Below are 12289 nucleotides of genomic sequence, written 5' to 3'. Positions count from 1 at the left end.
CCCCTGAATTAGGTCAGCTGAGGTGAATCACACTCCCGCCCAAGTACTTAAAGGACTGTATTACCTAGGGATAAGAGTTATATACTGTGTGTTAGATAAATGTGTTATGCACTCCCATCAGTAGGTGGGACTATTCTGTTTTTTCCTCTTGCTGTTTCTGCTTGCTGCTATACTTGAAGAGCACTCAGTTACACCAGTGATTCTCAGTTGGGATAATGTGAGTAGGGTTGCCAACTGTCCATAAATTTACAGGCAGTCCATTAAGAAAAAGGCTAAAAATGTGTGTCTGTAACATCCACAATAAATGGAGCTGTCCATAAAAACCTAAGAAACCCTGGGCTTGATTGAAGACCCCTCATAGGAATGAGGCTGGATGCAGGTGTTCAGGGACAGAGAGAGCAAAGCAGCGTCACCTTATATCAGAATGAGGGTGCAATCCATTTACCCTGAGTGAGCCCTCCATCAGGGCTCTTCGGCCCATAGGAGCCTCTGTGGGTCCTACTGTTGGCTGGTATATGTGGTTGAGCCCCCACATAGCAGCCCTGGAGAAGTCTCCCTTCCCAACAGATAAGGCAAGATGGTAGCTCCCCTGGTTTGGCTTGCAAGTGACTGAGACTATGAATTATTTGGGTTTAACTTAATGTTCAATGGCTAAGGTTTTTTCTAAGGTTGTGTGTTTGTCAATTTTTCCCCCTGTAATAACCTCAATTTCAGTTCATAGACTTCATAGACATTAGGGCTGGAAGGGACTTTGTAAGATCATCGGGTCCAGCCCCCTGCCCAAGGGGCAGGAAGTCAGCTAGGGTCAAAGGATCCCAGCAAGATAAATGTCCAAATGTTTCTTGAAAGTGTCTAGAGTAGGTCCTTTCACCACTTCTGGGGAAAGTCTGCTCCAGGCCTTGGGAGCTTGGACAGTAAAGAAGTTTTTCCTTATGTTCAGCCTAAACTGGTCTTACAGGAGTTTGTAACCATTGCACCTTGTCATCCCCTGGTGAATAGGTGTTCCCTCAGATCCTGATGCACACCCCTTATGTACTTATAGGCTGCCACCGAGTCACCCCTGAACCTGTGCTTCTCCAGCCTGAAGAGTCCCATAGCTTGCAGCCTCTCTTCATAAGGACTGTTCTCTTGCCCTCTGATCATGTGCATGGCTCTCCTCTGGACTCTATCAAACTTCTCCACGTTCTTCCTAAATTGCGGAGCCTAGAATTGGATGCAGTACTCCAGGTGCAGCCTCACCAAGGCTGAATACAGTGGGAGGATGATACCCTGGGTCTGGCTTGAGATGCATCGGTAGATGCAAGCCAGAGTTTTATTCACATTGCCAGCTGCGGTATTGCATTGGTGGCTCACATTCATCTAGTGCTCACTCATGATCCCTAAGTCTCTGTTGGTCATGGTGCTAGCGGGTGTAGCATTGCTAAGCCTACAGGTGTGATCTGGGTTTTTATGCCCAAGGTGGAGCATCTTGCATTTCTTCATATAGAATGCCATCAGGTTTTCATCTGCCCACCTTGCAAGCCTATTGAGGTCAGCCTGGATCACCAGTCTATCCTTAAGTGTGGACAGTCTTCCCCAAAGTTTGGTGTTGTCAGCAAACTTGGCCAGTCCACTTTTCACACCAGTGTCCAGATTGTTAATGAAGACATTGAAGAGTACAGATCCAAGAACAAAGCCTTGGAGGTTGCCACTAGTTACCGAGTGCCATGTTGATTGTGAGTAGGAAAGTTTGTTCACTTTAGAACACACAGTTAAAAGTTATATTCCCAGGTTTCTGGGTGGGACCTTATTCCTAAATTTGAACCTGGACCTTCTTACTGGGTGTTTTTCTACACATGTATTTGAGCCAAGGTCAGTTTACTTGGGAGTAAACTACTCACAAGTAACCACTCCTGGGCAGGCATCTACACATGCAGGGATGTGGCAGCAGATTTGCTGCTCCTAGCAGTAAACTGCTCCCACTCCCTGAAGCCCTGCAATGGGCCCCTGCAGCCAGCAGGGGGGGAGCTCCAGTCTCTTGGCTGGAACCAGCAGCCATCTTGAAAATCCAGCCTCACTCCCAGTTCCCTGGCCAGGAGCAGTGTGCATAATGAAGGGACAGAATGAGGAAGCTGTCTTGATGCTACCTCTGCCTCCCTGCACCATGGTTACTCCAGCTCCTGCCCCTGGCAGCAATGCCCAATGCCCCGAGCTCCTGCTGGCTGCCATGCTGGTCCACCACAAAAACTGCTGGTGGTCTCATCTCTCTGGGCCCTACTGGCTCCCCCACATGGAGCTACTGGCTGCACCACAGGGCTGCTGCCGCTGTAGAGCTGCCACCTGGACCCTATCCTGCTGACTAGACCCCAGCAGGGATGCTGCCAAAGGGCTGCTGGATGCCACCACTGGGGCTACCCTTGCCCTCCTGGGCCTCCAGCCCTGCCACCTCTAGGCCCACTGGGCCAGCCAAGATGAGTGGCCGCACATCATCCAGCAGACCTAGAACTATGAGTAGTGGCTGGATGTGTTCAGAATGACCCAGACCACCTGGACCTCCTGGAGCAGCTCTGCCCACACCTGGAGTGGCAGGACACTGCCATGTAGCCTCCCCTCCTGCGGACACCTGGCTGGCCTTCACCCTGCTGAAGCTGGCCACACCTGACAGCCTCCACTATGTGAGCCATCTCTTTGGCATGGGCAAGGCCTTTGCCAGGGATACAGTCCTAGAGGTGTGCAGCACCCTTCAGGACATGCTGGGGCACACCATGCTCTGCGTGCATGACCCTCTAGTGGTGGTGGCAGGGTTCCATCCCCTGGGATTCCCTCAGTGCATTGGGGCCCTGGACAGGACCCACGTCCCCATCACCTGTGCACCCCATGGTGACCACCCCCACTACAGCTGGAGTTCACTCTGTTGTGCTCCAGGCCATTCTGGACAACTGTGATGCCTTCAGCAATGTGAGTGCTAGCTGGGTGAGCAGGGCCCACGATGCCTGCTTGTTTCAGAACTCCACCCTGTCAGCCATGGTGCAAAGCAAGCACTTCACACCAGGGATCCTGGACCTACAGCTGGGCTCCAGAGTAATCCCACCTCCCCTCATCGGGGTCCCATCCTACCAGCTCTTTCCTTGGCTCATGTGGCCCCACACCAGCCAACTGGAAGCCCACCAGGGCCCACACTTTCACTGGTGACTGGACCGGACCTGCATCCTAGTGGAGTGTGCCTTCGGGTGCTTCAAGGGATGCTGGTGCATCCTCACCACCTGCCTTGAGTTCACTAAGGACAACATCCCTTGGGTCATTGTCACAGCCTGCATGCTACATAACATCTGTGAGGCCTGGGGGGAGCTGTTTTGTGAGGTCTGGGTGGAAGAGGCATGGTGGGAGGAGGACTCTGTGCAGAAGGAGCACCAGCTACAGGGGTAGCAATAGCATTGGGCCCACCCACCGAGGCCCACACACCTAGGTGAGCTGCATACTCACTGGAGGGTGGGGGGGCAGGGCACCAGGTGCAAGCGGTGCTGGCCGACCACCTCCTCCTGCACTCCCTGCTGTACCCCACCTGGACAGCTGCCCATGGACCACCCCCCCCACCCCCGACAGCCCTGTCTACCCCCAGCACTGCTGTCACTGCAGACATGTCTCAGAACAACAGTTTTTACTCCCCTCACATCAAGTAGACCCTCCCTTGCCCTCCCTCCTCAGCAAACAGATCCCCTCCATCCCCGACAAAGAGAACCCTCTCCCCATTTCCCCCCAGTAACAGAGCCCCTCAATCACCCACACCACCTACCAACAATAAAACACCCTTTTCCCCATGCAAACTGTTTACAATGTGGTGGTTTGTTTGGGTGCCCTCCAGAGCTGAGCGGCCATTGGCTGGGGGCACCTAGGGGGTGAAGTCTGAGGACAGACAGCCAACATCCAAGCCTCTGTCTCTTCCCCCAGGGGTGTGCATGCTGAAATGAGCTCAGTGGGTGGGTGGGGGTCAACCGGGGGGATAGTGGTCACTGGTCCCCTGGTGCAGTGTCCAGGCTGACGTGCAGTTCTGGGTCCACTGCAAGCAGCTCTGGCTCCATATCTGCATGGAGATGGGGTGACCAGAAGACCAGTGGAGGTGGGGAGACTGGGTGATGTGTGGCCAGGGCAAGGGCTTCTGACTCATAGAGACAGCACTGGACATCCACCCAAGCCCACAAGGAGGCCTGCTGCTGGGTGGCTGCCAGGAGCCAGGCAGGGTGCAAGGCAGTGGGCAGCACAAAGGTGACCAACAGGACAAGACAGTGTCTAGCATCCAGCAGTTGTCGTCTGTGACCCCCCCACTGACCTGGCAACAAGCACACTCTGCTCCTGCAAGGCCTCCATGTGCTCATGCTCCAGCACCAGGAGCTGTGCCCAGAATTCATGGTCTACCCAATTGTACATATCCTCACAGGCGACATCCTCCACTCGCCAGGCCCACACATCCACCAGATGGTCCTCCACAGCTGTTCCAAGCCAGCCCAAGAAGAGAGGATGCAGTCCTGGGTTCTGCATGCCAGGCAATGGTGCTGGGTGCAGGCAGGCTGGCGCAGCTGGCCTTCGGTCTGCACAGGGGGGCAGAATGGCCTGATGTGGCCTCAGACTCCCTGCTGTTGTGCCCCAGGGTTCACTGTGCCTGCAGGCTTTTAAGGGCCTGGGGCTGAGGCAGGTATAGACCTAGCCCAGCCCTGGAGCCCTGGGGCAAACCTCAGGTTGGTCTCCTTGTGGTGGGGCTGACCAGGAGCAAATTTTCTCCTGGTTGGTGTCTACACATGCAATACAGCACAGCAACTACTTGAAAATAAATTTTCTACTTACAGTTTCAGGCAGCAAATTTACTCATGAGTAGCATGCTCCAGGGGACAGAGAATGTCCACACACTTGCACTGTAGTGTCTGGTCCTGAAATCTTTTGGCCCAAAATTTCTAAAAGTAGGCACCCCAACCCTCCATGCCCAACAATTTAAACTATTCAATTTGTATATTTGCCATAGTGTGCAACATTATAAAGATAGGTATTCCCTGACCTGGTGCTGTTGAAATTCATATGCTCATAGACATTTTGAGGATGGTTTTGTGTGTGTGTGTGGGTAGGTGTTTTTTAACCCTTTGTTTAGTTTCTTGTATCATTCTTATTCCCCTTGGAATAACCTTATTTAGTTCGTGACATTTGCTTTCCTATTACTAAGGGCAGAAAACAAATATTATTTTATTGGAGAATCTTCCAAAAAGCACCTCTTCCCCCTTGTAATTTTGTAAAGGGGTAATGGTTCTCTTCTGGTGGGCTTTGCTCCTTGGGGCCCCACCACTGCACAGGGCTCTCCACAGGTGCAGAAGCTGATTGCCCAGAACTTCTGCCAACTTCAACAAGGTTCTGTGTGGGCTCAGGGTCACCTTATGCAAATCCTTTTTGGAAGGGACCTTTCCAAAACCTATGAAGAGCTGCTTGCTGTTGAACTTACTCCCTAAGCCCTCTTCACAGACTGCCACCTTGACAGGGTGAAGATGCTTGCATGTACTGATGATCCTATGAGCAACACTGCCAGGAGTCTTGTACTCCTGGTAGTATCACCCACGGAGGTAAGGTTAAAAGTGAGGTATCAGATGAAGAGCAGTCCAATGTAATATAAAGATCTCAACAGTGGAGCAGGCAGATGAAGAAGGCATACTTCTCAACAGCTGCAAAGGCAGATGGTGGCTGCAGTGGAAGAGTAACCCCAGTCATCTTGGGGCTCCTTGCTACTAGATACAGATTGCTCCTCTGCCAAGATCTGTGCAGTTGCCAATGAGCAATGGCCTCCTCATATAAAACAAGTCATACACAGGCTTCTCCCACTGGACCTTTGGACTCCCTGAGCATTGACAACATGAAGAGTTTTAGATGAGGCAATTTTAATAGTTGTTTTGAACAACAATGTTGGCTTCTAGCAAATTGGGCAATGTGTTAATCCGTGGTTGGGGAACACTTTGTAGGCACATACTTGTGAACTTGCATATTGCCAGTGGCTCTGCCCTCAGAGCTTCTTGAACATGGTTATGTATGTATGTGTGTATGTATGGGTGTGGGTTAATCCTTTGTTTAGTTTCTTGCATCATTCTTACTCATATTGGATTAACCTTACTTAGTTTGTGAGATTTATTTGTGTGTGTGCAAAGCCCCAGTAAAATCAATGGTGGTGGGCCAGGCCTACTGGATAAAGCATCTTGCAGAATCCAGGAATGAAGCCTTTGGTGATATTTGCTTCCTTATTTGCACAGGGCACTGATTACATTATGGCAAGCACTGTGTAATATAAGTGTGGATGTTTGAAATGAATGTAGAGAAAAAAAAAACTTTTGAATTAATCTGTTTCTGCAGTCTTGCAATAATTCCCAAGTGACCTGGAGTACAAATACATCTTAAGCACCATGTGAACAAGGAAATGGTAAAAGTAATTTCATAAATACGTAAGGAGATATTGTTTCTGGCAAATAAGCCCTGGACATGATGATGTACATGGTCAGAACAGACCCCCCTTCAAGCTCCTATGCTGAGATGAACATCAGAACCTAGGTATCAATGTACTTGTTGCCTCTATCAAATTTAAAACTTTTATTTCTGGACAAGAGCATGCCTTTTCATGCCTGAGAAATAAATACATTGATAAAATACACCTCACAATATTTGTTCTATCCAAATACACCTCACAATAGCTGATCTGTGCACAAGGCTGAGACTTTCCAAGGAGCTCAAGATGTGCTGTCAGTTCCCACTGGAAATTCTGCAGTATTTCTAGGGGAAAGTTGTGCAGGTTTTTTAAAAACTTTTAAAACTAATCTCTTGTATCATCCTAATTAGGGGCTTGGTTGATTTGGAGAATTTTCATAAGGAAGCCAAGCACAAGTGAAGCATTCCTTAAAAGCTGAAAGGCAGACAGGTTCTACAAAGTGTAAATAAAGTTTGAATACTATTTTGGTAAATCAAGGCTGAATTGTGTATAAGCCAACCCCAACTTGATGTTCATTTCAGGTGGAAATTGGTCAAGCTATGTTTTGCATGATGTCATGCTCCCAGCCAAAACTAACTGCAATAGCTTTGGCTTAATTTGACATAGTTTCTAGTTTTCCAAGTTCTTAAAATCTATAAACTATAGATATATAAGCTATAATTAAATTATATATGAATGTAACTTGCCGTGCCCGTCTGGAGCTCCCTGCTTAGGCTTTTCTAGTCTCTCTCGGCCAACCGTGGGCCTGTGGGCCAACAGTTTGCCCAGGCACCAGTTACCTGGCCCACTGAAGCTTCTCACCTGCCATGTCTTTGATGGAAACCTTTATCTCAGGAACTGCTGTTATGCCTGGTTCAGTGGTGTCCAGCTACGGTTTCTTGGTAGCGTGAGGATCTTGGGGCTCCACCTCCCCTACACTCCACCTAACACCAACCTGTTGTTACTTCAATATTGCTCGGACCTGGCATTGTTGTCGGCCACCATCCTTGTTCCTCCTCCTTGGTCTATCATCATCCTTCTCAGCCCTCTCCCCAGGAGGGCTCCCACGTCTCCCCTTCTGATGTCTCCGGGAACTCCTTCGAATTAGTGGGTGGAGGTAGCTCCCCCCATGGGGTTGCCACCACCGGTCATCCTCCGCCTCCTTCACACTTGTCCCACAGCCTGCCCTAGGCTGCCAGGGACTCCCTTCTGGCCAATGCACAGGGCCAGGGACTGCCTTCCAGTTGTACCAATGCACAGGGCTTTTATTGGCATTTCACTGCCCCAGGCAGTGAATCAGTGCTGGCATGCACTTACAAACCATATGCACACCAGTGCCAGCCTTTTTTCTTTGTCCCGCCTCTGGGCGTTTCCCTTACCCCCGCCACATATCTCTCCCTCTAAGTTGCCTTGGGGCATCTGGCATGTGTCACCTCCGGTGAATTCTCTGTCAATCATCTGCTTGTGCCCTGTTTTCTGCTCCTTGGACCTTGCTGCTGGTTCACTGCATTGGGACAAGAAATCAGCCACTTTGTTTGCTGTCCCTGGCTTGTACCCCACCAAAAACTTGAAGGGCTGCAGTGTTAGTGCCCAGTACATTATGCACGCATTTTCGCACTTAGACTTATGTAACCACTGCAAAGGCGTGTTGTCCATTACTAGTATGAATTCTCATTCCATCAAATAATAACAGAAGTATGTGACCACCCATTTAATAGCCAAGCATTCCTGTTTTCTGCCCCCACTGCCTTTTTCCCTCAGCTCCACATGCTTGGGGTCACTGGCATTGCAGGTGACATGGTGATCCTGCCACCACTGCTATGTTCCTGTGGCTCAGCGTCTGGCATGGCCACCAGCATTTTCAGTGGTGTGGGACTTTTTCCATTGCCTCCAGATCCCTGCAGCTTGGTGTTTCCCTTGCCCCCGTCACAATAAACTATAATCTATAAAGACATTATCAGGGGCATGACCCCTTATCAAAGCAAAATGAAACAATGCTTTGTATGAATTACAGCAAAATAGAACAGCTGAGTCCACTATTGTTCCTGCAATTCCATAAACTTTGTTTCCTGTCCCACTAATTCTAAGATGAGAAAGAAGATGGACTTCACTACAACACACCTGGTGCCACTTCACAAGTATTCATTTAGGTACCTTTCTAAGTGAATAAATTGTTGAATTAAAACTTTGTTTAGGATTGCTTCTACAATTTGACAAGCTTTATGGTTCTATAATAAAACTTACAGGTAATTCTCAGTAATGTTAGAAGGAATGGCCTGCAAAGATTTTGGCCATCTTAGTACAATTCCTGGGGGGAAAAGTGTTTGTTTATATGTTACTGACAAGAATCCATGGTATCCTGCCTGAATTTGGTCTTGCAACAAGTAAAGTTTTCTTTCAGTCATCAGTTGGACTATTTTACAGACCACGATGCATACAAAAGTAGAAAAAAGAAGGGATGAGTAACATGTACCAACATCTCAAGTTTTATTACTGGCTTTTCTGTAGTGAATCTTGTTTGGCTTGACTCTTGCTGTGCAAAAGATGTCTTTGAAACCAATTTCTTTTGGGAAGATTAGTTCTGTGAACAAAATAAGAGTTTTAGCAGAGGAGTTTTAACTGTGTATCCACCAAAAAAGGTACAATATTGTCCCATTTTGTGTTAAAATGTAAAATTAAATCTTTACAGTTCTGCCCTGTGCCTAATGCTTAGTCACATTTTAATGCCAGTTGCTACTGAAACTCGTGGAAAGTAAAATTTTACTGAAAAAGTGAATAGAAATCTTTGTAGTAAATGCTTAACTTCCTCTTTGATATTCTTTCTATTTCCTTAACTAAAAAAACCCCCCAAATCTACTTATACTTGTAAATTCTGCCCAGCCAACTTCTTTCCACCCCGCCAAATATTCCATATGGGAAAGAAATCTCTGACATGAAAATGAAGTAAGTCAGGCTACCCTGTTTTGGTAGATGCCTGAATACGGGGAAAAAGAGCTCTGAAAGGAAGTAGGTGGGTGAAACTGACAAGAGATAACAGCACCCCGAGTTACGAGACACTAAGAAATTCTTGTGTACAGCCAGTTGCTCACTTGACTCTTACCTCATTCTTCTCCTATGCTGTTTTAGCTGCCTTTTTCCTCATCCTCCTCATGCTTTTTGCCATGGCTGGCTCTAGATTTAATATGCGTTTGTTTTGTTCTCTTTATTATGGGTCTCTTACTGCTCTCTCTTGGAACTGACTCTCAGCAAGCATTACAACAAACAAAATCCAAGATCAAATTAAATTTGAAAGAGAAGGGAGACAGCAAAGAGGAGCATAGAGTTGCAAAGCACCTGAATCCTCTGTAAAGGAGTGGGTGCTCTTTTGCTTTCTCAGTTTTTAAAATTCCAGTTTTAGGAATGGGCTGGAGGAGTAACTTCCATACAGGCCATGCACAGTTATTCAAAAAACAAAACAAAACAGGAGAGTAATCAATCTAAGTTACATGGTTTTCTCTAAGTGACCTAGTTTAGGTCTGGAGCAAAAAGTATACATGTTCTCTCATGGAGGGGGGGAAGGTGGGGTGTGCAGGCAGCCTTCTGCACAACTCCCAGCATTCCCTGTGGTCTCCCCATGTTGCTGAAGACCAATGAGTATAGCCAAACATTGGGCCACCCCTGCTTAGCTGCCAGGGACAGGCTATCATGCCCCCAACTCACCATGGACCATCCCCCATGCTGCACCCAGAGGCTTCCAGTAGAGCTCCAGAGTGAGTGCTCTCCCTTGTTAAATGCATGTGCCTCCATGTCCCTTGTCCCACACACTGCCATGCTGCCCTGCTGCCACCTGCACCCAAGCACGCAGACCCAGGAGCTGCAGCATGTCCTAGTTATAATCCTGGGTGACTCTTGCCAGAGGGAGAGACATAATGCATAGGCATCTGGACATGATGTAACAGCTGGTCCATGTGGGACACAGCCTCCTGCCCCTGAGCCAGCAGCTGGCCATCCCACACAGGGCCAGATACTGCACTCTGTACCCACCAAGCACCCTGAACTGGGCAACCTACTTCCAAGTGGCTGAAAAGGACAAGACCACCCATGATGCCATGGATACTTGGGTGCTCTGGTACCACTTCCAGATCTTTGAGTGCCAGCTCTGGACCTGTGTTACCAACAGCAGCTGGTGGCAGTGGATTGTCCTGGAAACCTGAGACAACAAACAGTAGATCCAGAGCTTTTGCATGCACCAGCTACTTTCATGGACATCATCATCCAGCTGGTGGCCCACATCACATGTCAGGACATCAGCATGGAGCCACCCCTCACTCCAAGAAGTGGGAAGCCATCACCATCATGAAGCTGGCCACCCACAGCAGTCTCCACTACATCTCTAGTTTGGTGTGGGCAAGTCCACAGCCAGAGAGTCTATCTAGGTGGTGTGTCTGATTATTCAGCACATCTTGGCCAACTACTTCCTCTGCCTTGCCAACCCAGAGGCTTCCCTGACGTGAGATTCCCCTACTGCATGGGGGCCATGGATGGCACCCATATCCCCATCCTCTGCCTGTCCCATGGTGCCCAGGAAATCATCAACCACAAGGACTACTACTCTGGCATCCTGCAGGGTGTCTTCAACCACCAGGACTGTTATACCCACATCTTTGCCAGTTGGGTGGGCAATGCTTACAATGTCTGCATCTTCCACAACTCTCCCCTCCCTCAGACGATAGGTGCTACATTCCAGGAGCCCCCAGTTTTGTCATCAGTATCATCGTCCTTCCTCCTGTTATAATTAGAGACACAGTTTATCCCCCTCCTGTTTTGGCTCATGAAACCCTACCTGAGGCACCTAGACTGCCAAAAGGAACACTTCAACTACTGCCAAAGCAGGTGCCACATGACTCTGGAGTGCACTTTCAGCCACCTCAAGGTGCACTGGTGGGTCTCCACACACAACTCAAGATGGAGGAGTATAATCTGCCACACCTCATTGTGGCTGCATGCCATCCGCAACATCTGCAAGACCAAGCGGGAGGTCTTCCATGAAGTCTAAAAAGAAGAGGCATGGCACAGAGAGCAGGCACAGCATAATGAGCATACACGGAGCAGGGAGGCTGGGGAGAGAGATCCCCGCACTGATGTTGGGAGCCTTGCATAACAGCATGGAGTCTAGGTCTGTGAAGCCCTAGCTAACTACCTCCTGGTCCATGGGGACCAGGAGCACTCCTCATATGACTAAGGCCAGTGGAATTCCTGCTCCAGATTCCTCTGGCTCTGGATCCCAGGAGATTCCACCCCTAATCCTAGCTGCCTGGCCATGGGCACCTTCGCCACCCCCTTGAGAGGCACACACTGGGATGTAGGGGAATGAGGCATGAGGAAGAGACAAGCCTCAGTTCATAATGTTGCAGTTGCCAAACTTTTCATGTTTTAATTTAAAAAAACCTGTTGCCATTCCCTGTGATCCCTCTTCCAATTGATGTGAGCCAGCAAACCTTTGGAGATAGTAGGGGTGAGGACAAGGGCAGGTAAGATTTGTGAAAGGGGCAAAATAACCTGGGGGTGTGGATTATAGTTTCATAGTTTCATAGTTTCTAGGGTCGGAAGGGACCTGAGCAGATCATCTAGTCCGACCCCCTGCCATGGCAGGAAAGAGTACTAGGGTACCCCAGCAAGGTGTTCATCTAACCTCCTCTTAAAACCCCCCAGGGTAGAAGCCTGCACCACTTCTCTTGGAAGTTGGTTCCAGATCCTAGCCGCCCTGACCGTAAAGTAGCGCCTCCTGATATCTAGCTTAAACCTACCCTCTGCCAGCTTGTGACCGTTATTCCTGGTCACTCC

Source organism: Gavialis gangeticus, unplaced genomic scaffold (genome assembly GCF_001723915.1).
Source record: "Gavialis gangeticus isolate Ggan-Ray unplaced genomic scaffold, GavGan_comp1, whole genome shotgun sequence".
Classification (NCBI taxonomy): Eukaryota; Metazoa; Chordata; order Crocodylia; family Gavialidae; genus Gavialis; species Gavialis gangeticus.
The sequence above is the reverse complement of the archived record's forward strand: the minus strand, read 5'-3'. Positions refer to the sequence as shown.